The sequence below is a fragment of the Anomaloglossus baeobatrachus genome, chromosome 3, assembly GCF_048569485.1.
Source record: "Anomaloglossus baeobatrachus isolate aAnoBae1 chromosome 3, aAnoBae1.hap1, whole genome shotgun sequence".
Lineage (NCBI taxonomy): Eukaryota > Metazoa > Chordata > Amphibia > Anura > Aromobatidae > Anomaloglossus > Anomaloglossus baeobatrachus.
The window spans coordinates 277,901,099-277,921,625 of NC_134355.1; positions in this window are offsets into that span (position 1 = coordinate 277,901,099).

The following is a 20,527-nucleotide window of genomic DNA, read 5'->3' on the forward strand; positions in this document are numbered from 1 at the left end:
GAAATGTTATTGGCTCCTTGCTGCACCTCATGACTGTCGTGACAGCCTGTGTCCCTAACATTACTACCATGGCTGCTCATGACCATCACCACCACGGTTGACAACGACATTACCATCACAGCTGCCATTTGCACCACCAAAATGACCATGCATTTCAGTCAAGTCTTTTGATCTTCTGCTACATCACTGTAAAAATGCTGACTCAACTCATCAACAGGATCACTATCTTGAGAAATAGCTTCCTCGAGTTCATTCTTGTAATAAAAAAGGCCACTCATTAGAGTTCAGTGAAAACAGACATAATCGCAGGAATAGAAAGGTTGCTCACTGAATATTTAATGTAGATTGGAATGAAGCTCAGGGAAGCTGCAGAGCCGGCTCCCATGGATCAATTGTACTGGCACCTATTAGAATCCTGTACAATTAAAGCCCTGGCCTGGTAACATCAGCAGTGTTATCTGGTCAGCTGATCACACTGGTGACGTCAGTCCTCAGCACCACGAAGGTGTGCACAGAACTGATGGCAAGTGCTCTAATGGAGCTAAAGACACCGAAGATTGATTGTAATTAGGGGATGGAGAATGGGGGGAGGTGGTGTGTATGTGAAGTAAATGTTGGCCATTTGATATCCTAGAATGATGAGCAGGGGGGTGATAAGTGCAGACACAGTATGGGGACCAAATGGAGGGGGAGTATGGGAGCCATAATTTAAATTGCAAGACACAGTATGGAGAGCATAAGGGTGCGGACACTATATGGCATGTGAGAGAGGATGAGTGTGGACACAGTATGAGGAGTGAGGGGGGATGGGTGCGGACACAGTACAAGGCGTGATTGGCGGATGGGTACTGATGAGGTTTTTGATGCTGTGTTTCTGTACTGGGGGCTCTAGCTCTAGTGATGTTTTTCTGTACCTCTGGTGGCTCTCAGTTGATGTATTCCTGTGCTGTTATAAGTCCTGATATTGTACAAATGTATTAGCTCAGAACTTGTAGGATTATATTATACAGGGCTATGTTAATAAAGTATTCTGACATCTACCAATTTAAGGGTTACTATTTTTTTTTAATGTTAGGGGCATTAAAGGGGTTATCCCAAGTTTGTGATGAGTCTGCAGTCACTTTAACTGTCACTCTATGTGTCTGCAGACTTCTGAGTTCTCCCAGGGCGCACACTGCACACTGTCTGTCAGTATTCTTTGATGCTGGTGGTGAGAGTGGGAGGTCACAAAACCACAAGTATTCTATTTACATACATACAGTTACGTGCCAACTAAACATGTGTGTCCTTGATCAATGAAAATTAATTGTGTGAAGCTGGACACACCTAGTCAGAATGTAGCCAGAATTATACAAATCTCATACCTGTGCTCATATGACCATTCACTCTCACCACTGACACTACAGAATCCTAAAAGTGTGCAGTGCACGTGCTGTGAGAATTCAGAAGCCTGCAGTCACCTAAAATGACTGCAGATGTTCATCTCAAACCTGAACAAGTCATTTAATATATAAAGCTGAGTGTATGTATGTGTGTGTGTGTGTGTGTGTGTGTGTGTGTGTGTGTGTGTGTGTGTGTGTGTCCGCTAAAGGAATCCGCACCGTCGCATTTAAAATCATGAAATTTTGCACAGACACCCCATGTGACTCAGGGAACATCATAGACTACGTTTTGACTGGAAAAATTTAACTCCACACTTTACAGTTAGTTACTCTCCAAAAAACCTACCTCCATTAAAGTCAATGGAGCTGGGAGCTACAGTCCATTTATAGCAGGTGTGATTGGTTGCTATAGGAGCAAAATAAATTGTTAGTATAAGAAGCTTATGTGTGAAGTAATAGGATGTCGGTGGGGAGACGGATAGAGAGAGACAGAGACAGACAAACAGAGAGAGACAGAGAGAAGGAGACAGGGAAAGAGACAGAGAGAGAGACAGACAGTAAAAGAGGCAGAAAGAGGAAGACAGACACAGGCAGACACACAGAAAGACAGGGAAAGAGACAGGCAGACAGCAAAAGAGATAAACAGAGACAGACAGGGAAAGAGACAGACAGACAGAGAAAGAGACAGGGAAAGAGACAGACAAGGAAAAAGACGGAAAGAGACAGAGTCAAGGAAAAAGACAAGGAAAGAGACAGAAAGAAACAGAGACAGGGAATAAGACAGAGAGAGGGAAAGAGACAGAGACAGACGGGGAAAGAGACAGATGGGGAAAGAGACAGACAAGGAAAGAGACAGGCGAGGAAAGAGACAGACAGGGAAAGAGACAGACAGGAGACATACACACAGACAGACAGAGAGACAGACAGAGAGACAGACATAGACAGACACACAGAGACAGACACACAGACAGACAGAGACAGACACACAGACACAGACCGACAAGACAGACAGACACAGACAAACGGAGACTGGGAGACAGATAGATAGACAGTTACTATCCCGAGCAATGCCTGGGTAGTACAGCTAGTTTAATTATAAAATTAAGCCCTGTAGCATGACCAATCCTAACAGCGTGTAATATACTCACTTTCAGGATTCAGCTCTGCTCGCTGGTTCCAGCAGTCATCATATGGCCACTCCACTCATATGCGATTTTCATACTTATGGTCATCTGACACTTAACTTTTATTCATGTCACTCGGTTTTTCCCTGAACATTGAGAGAATTAGGAAGAGTAGCTCGTCATCATATGACTCTAAGTATGAAAATCGCATATGAATGATTGGTCATATGATGACTACTCAGACCCTTTTGGGGGAGGGAGTGGAGTGCAGAAGTGGAGTTTTTCCAGATTGGACAATGAGACTGTAGAAGGTTTAAGCGGTGGAGGAGGAGCTGGGGTGGAGCCTGAATGAAGTCTCAAGGGGGCCCGAAAATGTTGCCAGTATGGGGCCATGAAATTCCTGGTGGCAGCCCTGGGCAACATCATATCCATATAGCCCACAATGGCCTCTGCTTCCTACTCAGTCAAATGTTTACTAGAGGCAATTGTGGCCTGTGTCTGATGTAATAGTGTTGCTGCTGTTGCTATTTGTGTCTCCCATATGTTTACTTGTAGATGATGTGACATGAATTTTTTTCTTTTACATTACCAAGTTCATTGCCAGATCCACTCTTCAACCAGAGAAGGAAGACAATAGTAAATAAATTATTACAGACACTTCTTGTTTGTTTGTTTTTTAAAACATCTTTTTTATTCAAATTTTTAAACATAACAAAAAAAGAAAAATTAGACAGTCAGTTCCATGGTCAAATAGTAAACATCAGCATACACGAGATTGATTTGTTCGTCAATGAAACTGTAAACCTTGTAAAGGAAGAAAAAATAAAAGGTAGTATCACAAACAAAGAATAAGAATGTGAGTGTGAGCCCTTCCACAATTATGTTCTTGCTATGGTGTCGACTACCATCTCCATTTGGTACATGCTAAGTGTCTAATGATGGTCCCAAAACCCCCAACGTCCCTCCCAGGTCTTCCAGACAATACCATTCTGTATGGCGGAAAGGGCTAATTATTTTCAGGATTTCCTGAGGACTATAATGAAAACCAATGAATTTTTTCCACAGCGGAAAAACTTTTCCTGCTGACTTTTCTTTACTCCTTTCCGCTTCTATCAGTTCCAGTCCCAATAGATGTTTAATCTGAGATATTATTGCTCCCATTGATGGAGTGTTTGGTTTAAGCCACTCACTAAACAAAGCCCGTAGAGCCACCACTACAAATGTGTGGATGTTTCTAGGAATCTTTACTTTGTCTACCATACTCTGAGATTCTGAGATTCAGATTCGGGGGGGCGTAATTGGTGGAGGAGCAGAGTCTGTGGTGTTTGTGGAAGTTTCGTTCCCCAACATGCTTGAATCTGGTGCCTTACTTGCTTCCAATATGTTGTTACTTCTGTGCACTCCCACACCCCATGCCACAGATTCGTAAAGGGCACACCACACTTAGGACACGCTGTAATCCGGCCAGGGCAGCTATGGGAAGGCGGCATGTTAAAGCCATACAGCGCTGTGTGCATGAGCTTGAAATACGTCTCCCTCCATCTCTCACACAAGATGGATTTTCTCACCCGTTCCCACCCTTGTAATATTGTCTTCGCTACCTCCTCATCTCCTGTCCACCTCTCCCATGTCCTGAACATTTTGCTCTGTTTTAAGTTAACAAATTTGTGCCTCATGGTGCTGTACATTGAGGTGATACTCGCCATTTGGGTGCGCGGGCCTATACTGTCATCTAAGGCATGAGAGACAGATTCCCTCTCCAACTTTCTGAGTCTGGACTGACAAAAAGAATGAAGCTGCAGGACCTGTATGAAATGTTTCCCATGTATCTTGAATTTGTCCATAATTTCTTGTGGAGACATCCACCGTTTTTCCTCCCGGCACATAATGGACCCTGCTGCCTGGAACTGGTCACAGCTCTGATCAATGACCCTCTTAATTTCAGCTCCCTGGGGGAACTCGGGGTGACCAAATATTGGCATATGTTTGGAAACCAGAAAGGGAAGCTGAAAGGCCTTCCTCACTATCTTCCAACATACTATGGTGTCCCTTAGTAAAAAGAAGGATCTCACTATCTGTGGCAGTTTAGCTTGTCTAGTGTGGATAAGAGCGGTCAGATCCTAAGGGGCGGCTAACTGTCGTTCTAGATGGGTGTTTGAGTAGCAACTAGTGTCGTGTAACCAGTCCACTACATGTCTAAATAAAGAGGCGATATTATAAGCACGTATATTTGGAAAATTAACCCCGCCTTGACTTCTCAGTAGCATCAGTTTTTCTAGTGCTATGCTGGGTCTTTTACCTGTCCAAATAAAATGTGTAAAGGCCTTCTTCAGTATATTTATGTCTAAATGTTTTAAAATCAAGGGCAGGGTTTGCAAGGGGTATAGGAGCCTGGCAAAGCTAACCATTTTAACCAAGTGACATCTACCTAAAAGAGATATTGGTAAGTGATGCCACCGTTGTAGTTCCCCCAATATTTTACCAATAAGGGCGGTGTAGTTAAGGGAATAGAGTTGATCTGGTCTCCTCCCTATCTTTATCCCCAAATACGTTATGTATGACTTTGAGATACGTAGGTCCAGACCTACCTTGACCCATTGCTCCTGAGGTATTTTGACTCCTAATTCTAGAAGTTCACTTTTATTGATGTTAATCCTGTACCCTGAATATTCACTGAATTTCTGAATAAAGTCAAAGATCCTCCTCAGCTGCTCTAGTGGTCTTGACAAAAAAAGTATGACGTCATCCACAATCTTAACTTTATCTTTGCTTACTCTGATTCCGTAAAATAGATCTGACTCCTCCATAAATCTAGCAAAGGGTTCCATGGCCAGGTTGAACAGCAATGGTGACATTGGACATCCCTGTCTGGTCCCCTTGTGCAAGTGAAAAGAATCAGAGAGGAATCCTGGTGTGTGTACTCTAGCTGTAGGACTATTGTAGACCCCATTCAAAAATGTTCTAAATTTGCCTTTTAAATTGAATGAGACCAACGTCGCCCCCAGCCACTCCCAACTAACTTAATCAAATGCTTTCTCTGCATCAAGAGTTAGGAGGGCTGGTCTGTCTCCTAAATGCGGCTGTCGTCCTACCTCATCCAGCACTGTCAAGACTTTTCTTATGTTTTTAACTGCAGCTCTTCCCTTAACAAATCCCACCTGAGCTGGCTTCACCAGTTGGGGAAGCACCATTGCTAAGCGGTCAGCCATTATTTTGGATATAATCTTTTGGTCTAAGTCAATAAGTGAAATAGGTCTATAGGAACCAGCCTCCAAGGGGTCTTTGCCATGCTTTGGAATTACTTTGATATACGTCTCCTTGGATCTATCTGGAATATCTCCTGTTGTCAAAATGTTATTGTAGTAAGTAGTCAATACCGGGGAAACCTGTTCCTTGAGTGCTTTGTAAAATTCCCCACTATACCCATCAGGACCGGGTGCCTTTCCATTTTGAAGATGATTTATAGTTTGTTTCACCTCTTCTTCAGTTATGTCTGCATTAATTACATCCTGCTGCTCCTGCGTGAGTTTAATATAAAAAAGCTGTGGAAATAAAAGCGCAGATAGGGTATTACCCCAATATATGTGGGGTGAGGAGGGGGGAGTAAAACTCACCAGATGCAGTTGTGCAAGTCACAACTCCTTTAATCGCGTGTATAACTTTGATCCAGGCTGCAGCCACCCGATGGCAGATAACAGAGAAAAGTAGAGAGGGGTGATAATGCCGCGCCAAATGATCACTTGTAAGATGTCAGATTAACGTGTCTTTATTATTGGCATAGGTCTACGCGTTTCAGGAGCTCTGCTCCCTTCCTCAGGACCGTCAAGCACCAAAGAAACATCAAATCACTTGATGTTTCTTTGGTGCTTGACGGTCCTGAGGAAGGGAGCAGTGCTCCTGAAACGCGTAGACCTATGCCAATAATAAAGACACGTTAATCTGACATTTTACAAGTGATCATTTGGCAAGGCATTATTACCCCTCTCTACTTTTCTCTGTTACCTGCGTGAGTTTAGGGAGAGATAAGCTTTGGAGAAAGGGTCTACCCTCTGTCGTATTTGTGTGTGAGAGTTTGTATAGATCTTAATAAAAGTTTTGTAGAGTTGAATTTATTTTTTTGGGATCAGAGGTTACCTTTCCTTGTGCATCTTTTATTCTGACTATGGGTGATACTTGTAAACGTCCCTTTGCCAATTTCACCAGAAGCTTACCCGCTTTGTTGCCATATCTAAGCAATTCGACCTCTTGCCTAGATCTATACACCTGTTCCCTCCTGTCTATCCACGTCTCAAACTCTTGTTTGGTCAGTTTCCAATGTTCTCTGTTTTGAGTTGAGGCGTTCTGCAGGAACTCTGTGTAGGCATGTCTGAGTTTTGCACTCGATTTAGAATACCCCTCCTTCACTCTTTTCTTAAGGGAAGAGACATACATTAAAATTCTGCCTCTCAGCACCGTCTTTGCCATGTTCCAAAACAGAGCAGTTTCATCTACGTGTTCTCTGTTGTCAGATACAAACTCATCCCACCAGCAGTGCAATTTGTCATTAAATCTCTCGTCCTTTGTCAGGAAGGCTGGAAACCTCCATATAAAATCTGTTCCCCTGACCACCCTGTCCGTCAGTTCCATACCCACTGGGGCATGATCTGATATAACCAAATCAAAAATTTCGACCGACTTCAACCTGTTTAATAGACTCTCAGAGGTCAGGAGGTAGTCAATTCTCGACCAGGACTGGTGGACATGGGAAAAGTGAGTAAATTCTCTAGCATCAGGATGCAGCTAGCGCCAGACATCCCTCAGCCCAGTCTGATTAAGTAGAGAGGTGAGTGCGTTCTCCTCTCTCTGGGGGGTCCTACCCTGACTCCTTCTATCTTCCTCTATCCTATGTACTGTATTAAAGTCACCTCCAGTAATTATCAAGGGAGAATTATCCAGGACAATTTTTCTCTCTATATCTTCAAAAAAGGATTTGTTTGAACTGTTAGGGCCATAAATGTTATATATAGAATAGGTCTCTCCTCCATGGTCTATAATGACCCGTACCCATCTTCCCTGGTCGTCACACTCCTGAGACAATAATTTAAAAACGAAGTTGCGGTGGAATAAAATCACTACCCCTGCATGTCTACCCTGTGCTGCCAATCCCACTACTGTCCCCACCCAGAATCTATTAAGACTGAAAAAATCGTCTTCCCTTAAGTGAGTCTCCTGAAGTAGGACAATGTCTGGGGAGAATCGTTTAAGGTGCCTCAGTATCTTAGACCTTTTGTTCGGAGATCGTAGACCCTTTACATTCCAGGAAATAACAATCATAGGAGACCCTGTAAAGGTGGTTTCACACACAGCGACAACGACAACGACGTCGCTGCTACGTCACCATTTTCTGTGACGTTGCAGCGACGTCCCGTCGCTGTCGCTGTGTGTGACATCCAGCAACGAGCTGGCCCCTGCTGTGAGGTCACCGCTCGTTGCTGAATGTCCAGCTTCATTTTTTGGTCGTCGCTCTCCCGCTGTGACGCACAGATTGCTGTGTGTGACAGCGAGAGAGCGACGAAATGAAGCGAGCAGGGAGCAGGAGCTGGCATCTGGCAGCTGCGGTAAGCTGTAACCAAGGTAAACATCGGGTAACCAAGGTGGTTACCCGATATTTACCTTCGTTACCAGCCTCCGCCGCTCTCACGCTGCCAGCGCCGGCTCCTGCTCTCTGCACATGTAGCTGCAGTACACATCGTGTAATTAACCCGATGTGTACTGTAGCTAGGAGAGCAAGGAGCCAGCGCTAAGCAGTGTGCGCGGCTCCCTGCTCTCTGCACTGTGACATGTAGCTGCAGTACACATCGGGTTAATTAACCCGATGTGTACTGTAGCTAGGAGAGCAAGGAACCAGCGCTCAGTGTGCGCGGCTCCCTGCTCTCTGCACATGTTGCAGCACAGCGACGCGTGTCGTTATGATCGCTGCTTCGGCTGCTGTGTTTGACAGCTAAGCAGCGATCATAACAGCGACTTACAAGGTCGCTGCTACGTCACAGAAAATGGTGACGTAACAGCGACGTCGTTGTCGCTGTCGTTTAGTGTGACCCCAGCTTTAGTTTTGGTTACTACCTGTTATCAGATACTGGTGGAAGGGTTAAACAGCATGCGGAGTCTGTGACTCCTGAAAGAAGAAGGGTGTTAAAAAAAAGAACAAGAAATACACAACAAGGAAAAATATCCTAGGGCAACAATAACTCTAATTTCGAAATGCACTGTGGTGTGTTCCGAACTGCGCACATCACCAGAAGTGCTATGGACTTCACTTTTTCTGAGATTGGGAAAGTGGTTGATTACACAAGCATATTAGAGAAACTCAACCTGCACCACATGAAATGTAGAGAATATCAATCAGGATGACATCCGTATCCCCCAACTATCCCCTCACAATTTGTCTAAACAGACCACTCCACCCCCTCCCCCACCAAACCACAGGACACATCCCCAGATGGAGATAGAGATGATTTGATGATTTGAGATGATTTGATTTGAACAAGCGTCCTCTGGCATGGCAGGCCCCACATGACATGACATAACCCATTCCTGGCCCCTCCCCCACCAACCCCCACGTCCTCTCCTCCCAAAAAAAAAAGTTCATTCATTCATTGTCTTGGTATCATCTCACAAACAGCTCGGATAAGAGTCCAGACCGTTTTAAGGGAAAATGGGTAAGGGTATATACTACATCACCAGTCACAAGTTATCACTGGGTTGCTTCACCTATTACGACCTGTTGACCTCTGGGATTTCGGTGACATTGTTCGGTTGTCACCCTCTCGGTTTCCACTTCTCTCTGCAGTTTTTGCCATTTGCAGTATTTTTTCAATGTCTCTTTCGGCGTCCCTTGCCGAGTTGTAGACAATGTTGACACCTTCTTTTTGGAAACTCCTCAGTAATGCTGGGAACTGAAGTGTGAAGCTTTTCCTAGCTTGATGCAGAGACACACATATTTTGCTGAAAGCTCTTCTTCGCTTGGCCACAGCTGCAGAATAATCCTCGAACAGAAGAAGTTTCATTCCTCTTATGATCAATGGTTGGGTTCTCTTTCTATAGGCCCTTATTATGGTCAAACTTGTCGTTGTAGTCCAAAAATGTCATGATCACTTGGCGTGGTCTTGTCTGATCACCAGATTTTTGGGCATGGGAGCGCAAGTCTGGGCCCACCCTGTGTGCCCTTTCGACTCTACAGCCTCTATTAATTCCCAGAGCCGCCGTGAGATCTCTTTCACATAAGCGTTGAAGTTCGGCTACGGGAACCGCTTCAGATAGCCCCACCATTCTCAGGTTGCTCTGCCTGGACCTATTCTCGAGGTCTTCAACCTTGTCCGCTAGGCGTTTCGTTTCTGCGACTGTTTCCTCTAACTGTGAGGACAGTTGCTTGCTATCTTCTTCCAGGGACGATACTCTCTGTTCCAACTCCTCTATCTGTCCTTTATGTTTGTTTAATTCCCCATGAATGTTTTTAACCCTTTTTGGAGATTCTTAATGGCTGGGTCAAACTTGCCTGACATTAAGAATCTCTGACTTAATACTAGCTAGTAAAACAAAGCTAGTATTAACTCATAATTACCCAGCAAGCCACCCGGCTCCAGGGCTGTTGGAAGAGTTGGATACAGCGCCAGATGATGGAGCTTCTATGAAAGCGCCATTTTCTGGGGCGGCTGCGGACTTCAATTCGCAGCAGAGGGGCCCAGAAAGCTCGGGCTAACCTGTGCTGCGGATTCCAATCCCCAGCTGCCTAGTTGTACCTGGCTGGACACAAAAATGGGGCGAAGCCCACGTCATTTGTTTTTTAATTATTTCATGAAATTTGTGAAATAATTAAAAAAAACGGGCTTCCTTATATTTTTTGTTCCCAGCCGGGTACAAATAGGTAGCTGGGGGTTGGGGGCAGCCGTACCTGCCTGCTGCACCTGGCTAGCATACAAAAATATGGAGAAGCTCAAGTCACTTTTTTGATGAGCAAAAAACTCCTGCATACAGTCCTGGATGGAGTATGCTGAGCCTTGTAGTTCTGCAGCTGGGTAGAGTCCGGAACTGTCGCATCTAATAGATGCAGCTATTCTGGCTGGCTGCTGGGTGATATTGTTAGGCTGGAGGGCTCCCCATACCGTGGCGCTCCCCATCCTGACAATACCAGCCTCCAGCCGTGCGGCTTTACCCTGGCTGGTATCAAATATGGGGAAACCGCATTTTTTTTTTTTATTATTTATTTATTTATTTTACTGCATGCTATAGACCCGCCTGCCGGCGGCTGTGATTGGTTGCAGTGAGACAGCTGTCACTCAGCTTGGGGACGTGTCTGACTGCAACCAATCATAGGCGCGGTGGGCGGGGAAAGCATGGAATAACTAATTGACTAATGAAGTGGCAGCCATTTTCTAAAATGAAAAAGACACCGCAGATTTGTGACAGACGTGGAGCGATGCGCCCGTGATCGGTGAGTAGGAAAGGGAGACGGATTGTGCTGGGGACGCAGGACGCATGCAGATAGCAACATGTGCACATAGCCTTACTGTGAAAATCCACGTTTATGTTGATCGAACCGTTCTCCAGTTTGATCTCGAGCACCCCCCAAAATCACTCGAACATGAAATTGGCGAAGCTCGAACCTCGAACATCGCTCAACTCTACTTGTGATGTTATGTCAGAAGTTACTGGCACAAAATGGCACATTGGGAGCGGATATGTGCCGAAAAGCATGATAACGCCGAAGGATGAGTATAAAACTGGGGGTAGGGTCTTAAATTTAAAGTGCCTTTCCATCATTAAAAAAAGAAAAAAGCTGGTGCGTTAGCTGCTAAAAAAATGCTAGCTTTCTGTTAGTTCTGTTAAAAATGTTGTTCTTTATTAACCTCTTCACGATTGGCTGATTTTGCGCTTTACATTTTTTTTTTCGCCATTCTTCTTCCAAAATTTTTCTGTAAATATAGCCATGTGAGAGCTTGTTTTTTGTGGAATGAGTTGTACTTATAAATTAAACTATTAGTTTTACCATATAGTGTACTGAAAAACAGCAAAAAAACCTTCCAAATGCGGAAAAATTGTTAAATAAATGTGATTGCATGATTGCTTTTGAGATATTTTATTCACTGTGTTCACTATATGGTAAAACTGATGTGTCGGTGTGATGCCTCAGTTTGGTGTGAGTTTGTCGACTCCAAACATGTATAAGTTTACTTTTATCTACAGTGCTGGCCAAAAGTATTGACACCCCTGCAATTCTGTCAGATAATACTCAGTTTCTTCTTGAAAATTATTGCAATCACAAATTCTTTGGTAATATTATCTTCATTTAATTTGTCTTCAATGGAAAAAAAAAATTGTCATAAAGCCAAATTGGATATAATTCCACACCAAGCATAAAAAGGGGGTGGACAAAAGTATTGGCACTGTTTGAAAAATCATGTGATGCTTCTCTAATTTGTGTAGTTAACAGCACCTGTAACTTACCCGTCGCACCTAACAAGTCTTGGCAATAACTAAATCACACTTGCAGCCAGTTGACATGGATTAAAGTTGACTCAACCTCTGTCCTGTGTCCTTGTGTGTACCACATTGAGCATGGAGAAAAGAAAGAAGACCAAAGAACTGTTTGAGGACTTGAGAATCCAAATTGTCAGGAAGCATGAGCAATGTCAAGGCTACAAGTCCATCCCTAAGACCTGAAAGTTCCTGTGTCTACAGTGCGCAGCGTCATCAAGAAGTTTGAAGCCCATGGCACTGTAGCTAACCTCCCTAGATGTGGAAGGAAAAGAAAAATTGATGAGAGATTTCAATGCAAGATTGTGCAGATGGTGGATAAAGAACCTCGACTAATGGCCGCTTTTCACGCTGTGATATCGTTACCGATAGCGTGCGTACCTGCTTCCATCGATTGTGCAACACGGGCAAATTGCTGCCCATGGCGCACAACATCGTTAGTCCCCATCACACGAACTTTCCTGCCTAGCGACGTCACTGTGACCGGCGAACTGCCTCCTTTCTAAGGGGTCAGTTCGTTCGGCGTCACAGCGACGTCAATAAGTGGCCGCCCAATAGAAGTGGAGGGGCAGAGATGAGCGGGACGAACATCCCGCCCACCTCCTTCCTTCATCATTGCAGGCGGGATGCATGTAAGGAGAGGTTCCTCGTTCCTTTGGTGTCACACATAACCATGTGTGCTGCCGCAGGAACGACGAACAACATCGTTACTGCTGCAACAACGATAATCGAGATTAGGTGGGATGTCAACGATTAGCGATTTTGAACGCTTTGATTCAAAATCGTTAATAGGTGTCAGACGCAACGACATCGCTAACGCGGCCGGATGTGCGTCACAAAATCCGTGACCCCAACGAGATCGCTTTAGCAATGTCGTAGCGTGTAAAGCGGCCTTAACATCCAAACAAGTTCAAGCTGCCCTGCAGTCCGAGGGTACAACAGTGTTAACCTGTACTATCCGTCGGCATCTGAATGAAAAGGGACTACATGGTAGGATACCCAGGAAGACCCCACTTCTTACCCCGAGACATGAAAAAGCCAGGCTGGAGTTTGCCAAAACTTACCTGAGAAAGCCTAAAACGTTTTGGAAGAATGTTCTCTGGTCAGATGAGACAAAAGTAGAGCTTTTGGGGAAAAGCCATCAACATAGAGTTTACAGGAATTAAAAAGAGGCATTCAAAGACAAGAACACGGTCCCTACAGTCAAACATGGCGGAGATTCCCTGATGTTTTGGGGTTGCTTTGCTGCCTCTGGAACTGGACTGCTTGACCGTATGCATGGAATTATGAAGTCTGAAGACTACCAACAAATTTTGCTGCATAATGCAGGGCCCAGTGTGAGAAAGCTGGGTCTTCCTCAGAGGTCATGGGTCTACCAGCAGGACAATGATCCAAAACACACTTCAAAAAGCACTAGAAAATGGTTTGATAGAAAGCACTGGAGACTACTAAAGTGGCCAGCAATGAGTCCAGACCTGAATCCCATAGAACACCCATGGAGAGATCTCAAAATGGCAGTTTGGAGAAGGCACCCTTCAAATCTCAGGGACCTGGAGCAGTTTGCCAAAGAAGAATGGTCTAAAATTCCAGCAGAGCATTGTAAGAAACTCATTGATGGTTACCGGAAGCGGTTGTTCGGAGTTATTTTGGCTAAAGGTTGTGCAACCAAGTATTAGGCTAAGGCGGGCTTTGCACACTACGACATCGCAGGTGCGATGTCGGTGGGGTCAAATTGAAAATGACGCACTTCCGGCATCGCATGCGACATCGTAGTGTGTAAAGCCTAGATGATACGATTAACGAGCGCAAAAGTGTCGTAATCGTATCATCGGTGCAGCATCGGCGTAATCCATGATTACGCTGATGCGACAGTCCGATGTTGTTCCTCGTTCCTGCGGCAGCACACACCGCTGTGTGTGAAGCCGCAGGAGCGAGGAACATCTCCTACCGGCGTCACCGCGGCTTCCGTAGGATATGCGGAAGGAAGGAGATGGGCGGGATGTTTACATCCCACTCATCTCCGCCCCTCCGCTCCGATTGGCCGCCTGGCGTGTGACGTCGCTATGACGCCGCACGACCCGCCCCCTTAACAAGGAGGCGGGTCGCCGGCCAGAGCGACGGTCGCAGGACAGGTGAGTCCATGTGAAGCTGCCGTAGCAATAATGTTCGCTACGGCAGCTATCACAAGGAAATCGCTGCTGCGACGGGGGCAGGTACTATGGCGCTCGGCATCACAGCATCGGCCTGCGATGCCGCAGCGTGCAAAGTACCCCTAAGGGTGCCAATACATTTGTCTGGCCCATTTTTGGAGTTTTCTGTGAAATGAACAATGATTTGATTTTTGTTTCATTCTCTTTTGTGTTTTTTCATTGCAAGCAAAATAAATGAAGATAATAATACCAAAGAATTTGTGATTGCAATCATTTTCAAGAAGAAACTGTGTATTATCTGACAGAATTGCAGGGGTGCCAATACTTTTGGCCAGCACTGTAATGGGTTAAAAAAAAATCAAAAGTTTGTCCAAAAAAGTGGCGCACGTTTTGTGCCATTTTCCGCAACCCATAGCGTTCTCATTTTTCGAGATCTGTGGCTCAGTGATGGCTTATTTTTTGAGTCTTGAGCTGACGTTTTTAATGGTACCATATTTGCACAGATGCTACGTTTTGATCGCCTGTCATTGAATTTTGCGCCAAATTTGCCACAACCAAAAACGTAATTTTGGCGTTTGGAATTTTTTTGCCACTACTCCGTTTACCGATTAGATTAATTGGTTTTATATTTTGATAGATCGGGCATTTCTGAACGCAGTGATACCAAATGTGTGTTTATTTTTTATTTTTTTAACCCTTTAGTTTTCTATGGGGCGAAGAGGGGGTGATTTGAACTTTTAGGGTTTGTTTTTTTTTTTTAAATTTTCTAACCTTTTTTAACTTTTTTTTTAATTTTACTAGTCACCCTAGGGGACTAGAAGGATCAGCAGTCTGATTGCTCTTAAATATCTGGTGATCATAGCTACACAGTTGTTAACACCAGATATGCCCATCTCCCGTCTCACCCAGCTCTCGACCGTGTGAAACAGAAAGTGAGTCATCTGAGCTACAGGACTCATCACATGACCCATGACAACCATCGGACCCACGTGTTCACGTCACGTGACGTTTGGTGTTGGGCAATGAGTAAACTTTAACTTTAACGTTTAAAGTTTGTCCAAAAGGTGACAAACAACTCACAACACAAAACAAACACATGGGAAAGTGACAAGGACATATACTCATGCGAAAACAAAAGAGCTGGACAAGGAAAAAGAGGAGGAGACACAGATATAGGCATGGCACACCCTTCTAAAATCATGTAAAACACCACAAGGTGACTCCAAGCGGAGTTCTCCCTTTTTTCCAAAAATTGGGCCACACACACACCCACCCCTTCAGTGGCAGCACTTGTGCCCTAGTTGTACACTTGACAGCTAGATTTGCATCAAGCACATTCAAAAATACGCCATACTTAACCGTCACCAGGATGACACCGGGGTAGGTAGCAAAGTCTTTCCTGATCCCAGCGCTGTGCATCTTGGATCATTTTTAAAAACAATGTAAGCAAGGGTTACTCCAAGCGGAGTCTCCCTTTTTTCCAAAAATTGGGCCCCACACACACCCACCCCTTCAGTGGCAGCACTTGTTCCCCAGTTGTACACTTCACAGCTAGATTTGCATCAAGCACATTCAAAAATACGCCATACTTAACCACTCCCAGGATGACCCTGGGGTAGGTAGATAAAGTCTTTGCTGAACCATGACTTGTTCATCTTGGCTCCTTTTAAAAAACACAGCAAGCAAGGGTTACTCCAAGCGGAGTCTCCTTTTTTTCCAAAAATTGGGCTCCACACACACCCACCCATTCAGTGGCAGCACTTGTGCCCCAGTTGTACACTTCACAGGTAGATTTGCATCAAGCACATTCAAAAATACACCATACTTAACCATCCCCAGGAGGACACCGGGGTAGGTAGCTAAGTCTTTCCTGATCCCAGCTCTGTTTATGTTGGCTCCTTTTAAAAAACAAAGCAAGCAAGGGTTACTCCAAGCGGAGTCTCCTTTTTTTTTCCAAAAATTGGGCCCCACACACACCCACCCCATCAATGGCAGCACTTATGCCCCAGTCGTACACTTCACAGGTAGATTTGCATCAAGTACATTAAAAAATACGCCATACTTAACCGTCCCCAGGATGACACCGGGGTAAGTAGCTAAGTCTTTCCTGATCCCAGCTCTGTTCATCTTGGCTACTTTTAAAAAACACAGCAAGGGTTACTCCAAGAAGAGTCTCACTTTTTTCCAAAAATTGGGCCACACAGACACCCCATTAGTGGCAGCACTTGTGCCCTAGTTGTACACTTCACAGGTAGATTTGCATCAAGCACATTCAAAAATACACCATACTTAACCGTCCCCAGGAGGACACCCGGGTAGGTAGCTAAGTCTTTCCTGATCCCAGCTCTGTTCATCTTGGCTCCTTTTAAAAAACACAGCAACGGTTACTCCAAGAAGAGTCTCCGTTTTTTCCAAAACTTGGGCCCCACACACACCCACCCATTCAGTGGCAGCACTTGTGCCCCAGTTGTACACTTCACAGCTAGATTTGCATCAAGCACATTCAAAAATACGCCATACTTAACCGTTCCCAGGATGACCAAGGGGTAGGTAGATAAAGTCTTTGCTGAACCATGACTTGTTCATCTTGGCTCCTTTTAAAAAACACAGCAAGCAAGGGTTACTCCAAGCGGAGTCTCCCTTTTTTTCCAAAAATTGGGCCACACAGACACCCCATCAGTGGCAGCACTTGTGCCCTAGTTGCAAACAGGATGTTTTGATTTGCATCAAGCACATTCCAAAATTAACAAGCATTTACTCTCCCCAGGATGACACAGGGGTAGTAAATTCCTTGTGGATCCATGACTTGTTCATTTTGACATTCACATTGTCACTGGACAGACGTGTGTGCTTATCTGTCAGCACACACCCAGCAGCACTGAAGACACGTTCAGAGACAACGCTGGCAGCTGGACACGACAAAATCTCCAAGGCGTAAGTTGAGAACTCTGGCCATTTTTCAAGATTTGAAGCCCAAAATGAGCAAGGCTCCATTTGCAAAGACATGGCATCGATGTTCATTTGGAGATACTCCTGTATCATCCTCTCCAGCCGTTGACTATGTGTCAGACTTGTTGTCTCTGGTGGCCTTGCAAAGGAGGGTCTAAAAAAATTATGAAAAGATTCCATAAAATTGCTGTTACCAGCACCAGATACGGTGCTACTGGTACGGGTAGACTGTTGAAGATGACGAGACCGTCCCATGTTTGTCAAGTTACACCTGGGAGATTCAGTCCCTGCACCTGCACGGTTGTTTGGTGGAAAAGCCGAGCTAAGATCGAGTAACAGCTTCTGCTGATACTCCTGCATACGTGCGTCCCTTTCTATGGCTGGAATTATGTCACAAAATTTGGACTTGTACCGGGGATCTAATAGTGTGGCAAGCCAGTAGTCATCATCACTTCTAATTTTGACAATACGAGGGTCATGTTGGAGGTAGTGCAGCAAGAAGGCGCTCATGTGTCTTGCGCAGCCATGCGGACCAAGTCCACGCTGTGTTTGTGGCATAGAGGTGCTAACCGTTCTTTCTTCCTCTGACATCTCCCCCCAACCTCTTTCAAATGAAATTTGACCAAGGTCTCCCTCATCCGCTGAGTCTTCCATGTCCATGGACAGTTCGTCCTCCATTTCTTCATGTTCTCCTGCACCTTCCTCAACATTTCGCCTGCTACCATGCGCCCTTGTTGATCCCTGTCCCCCATGGTCCCATGCCTGCCGCGTTGGTGATGATGAACGTCTGGACCTTGGTGATGTTGTTGTGTCTTGCGCATATGAATCCTCCTGTAGTTCCTCCCCTTCCTGTTGTCCCACCCCCTGACTCCAAATAGTGTTTAACGTGTGCTCCAGCATGTAAATGACTGGAATTGTCATGCTGATAATGGCATTGTCAGCGCTAAACATATTCGTCGCCATGTTGAAACTGTGCAGAAGGGTGCATAGGTCCTTGATCTGAGACCACTCCATCAGGGTGATTTGCCCCACCTCTGCATCTCGTTGGCCCAGGCTATACGTCATGACGTATTGCACCAGGGCTCGGCGGTGCTGCCACAGTCGCTGTAACATGTGGAGAGTCAAATTCCAGCGTGTCGGCACATCGCATTTCAGGCGATGAACCGGCAGGCCGAAAGACTTCTGGAGCGATGCAAGTCGCTCAGCTGCGGCGGTTGAACAGCGGAAGTGAGCAGACAGTTTTCGTGCCCTTTTCAGAAGGCCATCTAGGCCGGGATAGTGTGTTAAAAATTGCTGGACAACAAGGTTCAACACGTGAGCCATACGAGGGACGTGTGTCACCTTGCCCAGGCGAAGGGCCGCACCCAGGTTTGCAGCATTTTCGCACACGGCCTTACCAGGCTGCAGGTTGAGTGGAGACAACCATTTATTAAACTCAGTCTCCAGAACTGCCCACAACTCAGCCGCTGTGTGACTCCTATTTCCAAGACATGTCAAGCTAAAGACCGCCTGATGCCGTTGCGCTCTGCTGCGAGCATAGTAATGAGAATTGCGTGATTCCTTCTGCGCAGTGAGAACGCTGGTGGCCTGACCAGGCAGGCTTGAGGCGGAGGTGGAGGACCCAGATGAGGTGGAGGAGGCAGAAGCAGTGGCGGAACTTGGACAGACAGAGGATTGACACACAAGTCGTGGGGACGGCAAGACTTGTGCAGCAGACCCTTCACCATCTATCACCATAGTTACTCAGTGCCCAGTCAGCGACATGTAACGTCCCTGTCCATGCTTACTGGTCCAAGTATCGGTGGTGAAATGCACCCGTTGACACACAGAGTTTCTCAAGGAAGCGGTGATGTTGTGTGCGACATGCTGGTGTAGCGCGGGCACACCTTTCTTAGAGAAGTAGTGGCGACTGGGCATCTGGTACTGGGGCACAGCGACAGACATAAGGTCTCTAAAATCCTGTGTGTCCACCAGGCAGAAAGTAAAAGTTAAAGTTTACATTCAGCATTCATTACATTCAGCATTCAGCATTTCGGTAGCCAAGAGCTTACAGAGGAATAAAGTCAACCTCTTAGCTTTGTCATGGGTCACAGGAAATGGCCTTTTATTTGTCCACATCTGAGGGACAGAGATCTGGCTGCTGTGTGCAGACTGTGTTGAGTAGGGTGTCCCTGGAAAAATGCAGCTTTGTGAGGAAAGTGCAGGCGTAAACATGATGTTGCCTTCATCCAACATTGGTGCTATCGATGTCTGAGAGAGCTGTACACATGTACTTGTTTCCCCTTCCAAACCAACTGAGGACCTACCAAGCAAACTGCCTGTTGCGGTTACAGTGGTGGAAGTTGTGCGTGGAAAACCAGGTGTGACAGCTGTCCCCACAGTCCTAGAAGATGAAGAGCGCGCGGATGCACTGGAAGGGGCAGGCGGTGGATGGTTCGCTCCGCTAGGCCGCATTGCAGCACGGTGAGCTTCCCACTGGGACATATGATATTTATTCATGTGACGATTCATGGAAGAAGTTGTCAAACTGCTGAGGTTTTGCCCTCTACTAACAGAATCACGACAAATTTTACAGATCACATAATTTGGCCGATCTTTTGCTATGTCAAAAAAGGACCAGGCTAGGCAAGGCTTAGAGGGCATGCGACCTGCTGAGCCCCCCCGACTAGTGCTCAGAGGCAGAGTGGTGGCTGAGGATGCAGTTGTAGACGTGCTACCAGTGCTCCGACTCTGTCCAGGAAGGCGCAAGGTAACTTCGTCGTCGATTGCATCCTCCTCCACCACCTCTGTTGACCTCCTCGAGTGCCTGACTGTGGGTTGACAGTCTGTACTCACTGTAGCTTGGGAGAACACTTCTGATTCCCAGGCTATAGTGTGACTGAACAGCTCTGCAGACTCAGCCATCTCAGTTCCACCATACTGTGCAGGGCGGATGGAGACTTCAGAGCTGGGAGAATGCAAGTGTGATTGGGCTGACAACTCAGAGGACTGGTGTTTTTTGGATGCGATAGTTGAGGTGGCGGAAAGGGCACTTGTTGTACCACTTGAGATCCATTCAAGCATTTTCCTTTTTTGGCCATCATCTACCTTTGTTCCAGTTGTTCGTGTCTGTAAAAAAGGGAGCACATCGGATTGTCCACGGTAAGTAGTAGACATCTTACTTTTGCTGGAAGATGGTCTATCTTCAGCAGATGTTAATGGAGCTTTGCCACCTTCCCCACGGACAAACCCTATTTTTCCTTTTCCAACACGCATCTTCCCCTTTCCACCAGCATCTGTCATTTTGCCACTCATTTTGATTACGACAAGATTGTGCACTTCAAATGTGGTAGTAAAAATTGAGAGGTGGTGTAGATTTCAGCGGTGGTCTAGCTTTATTAACAGCAAAATAAACAACAATAATTATCTC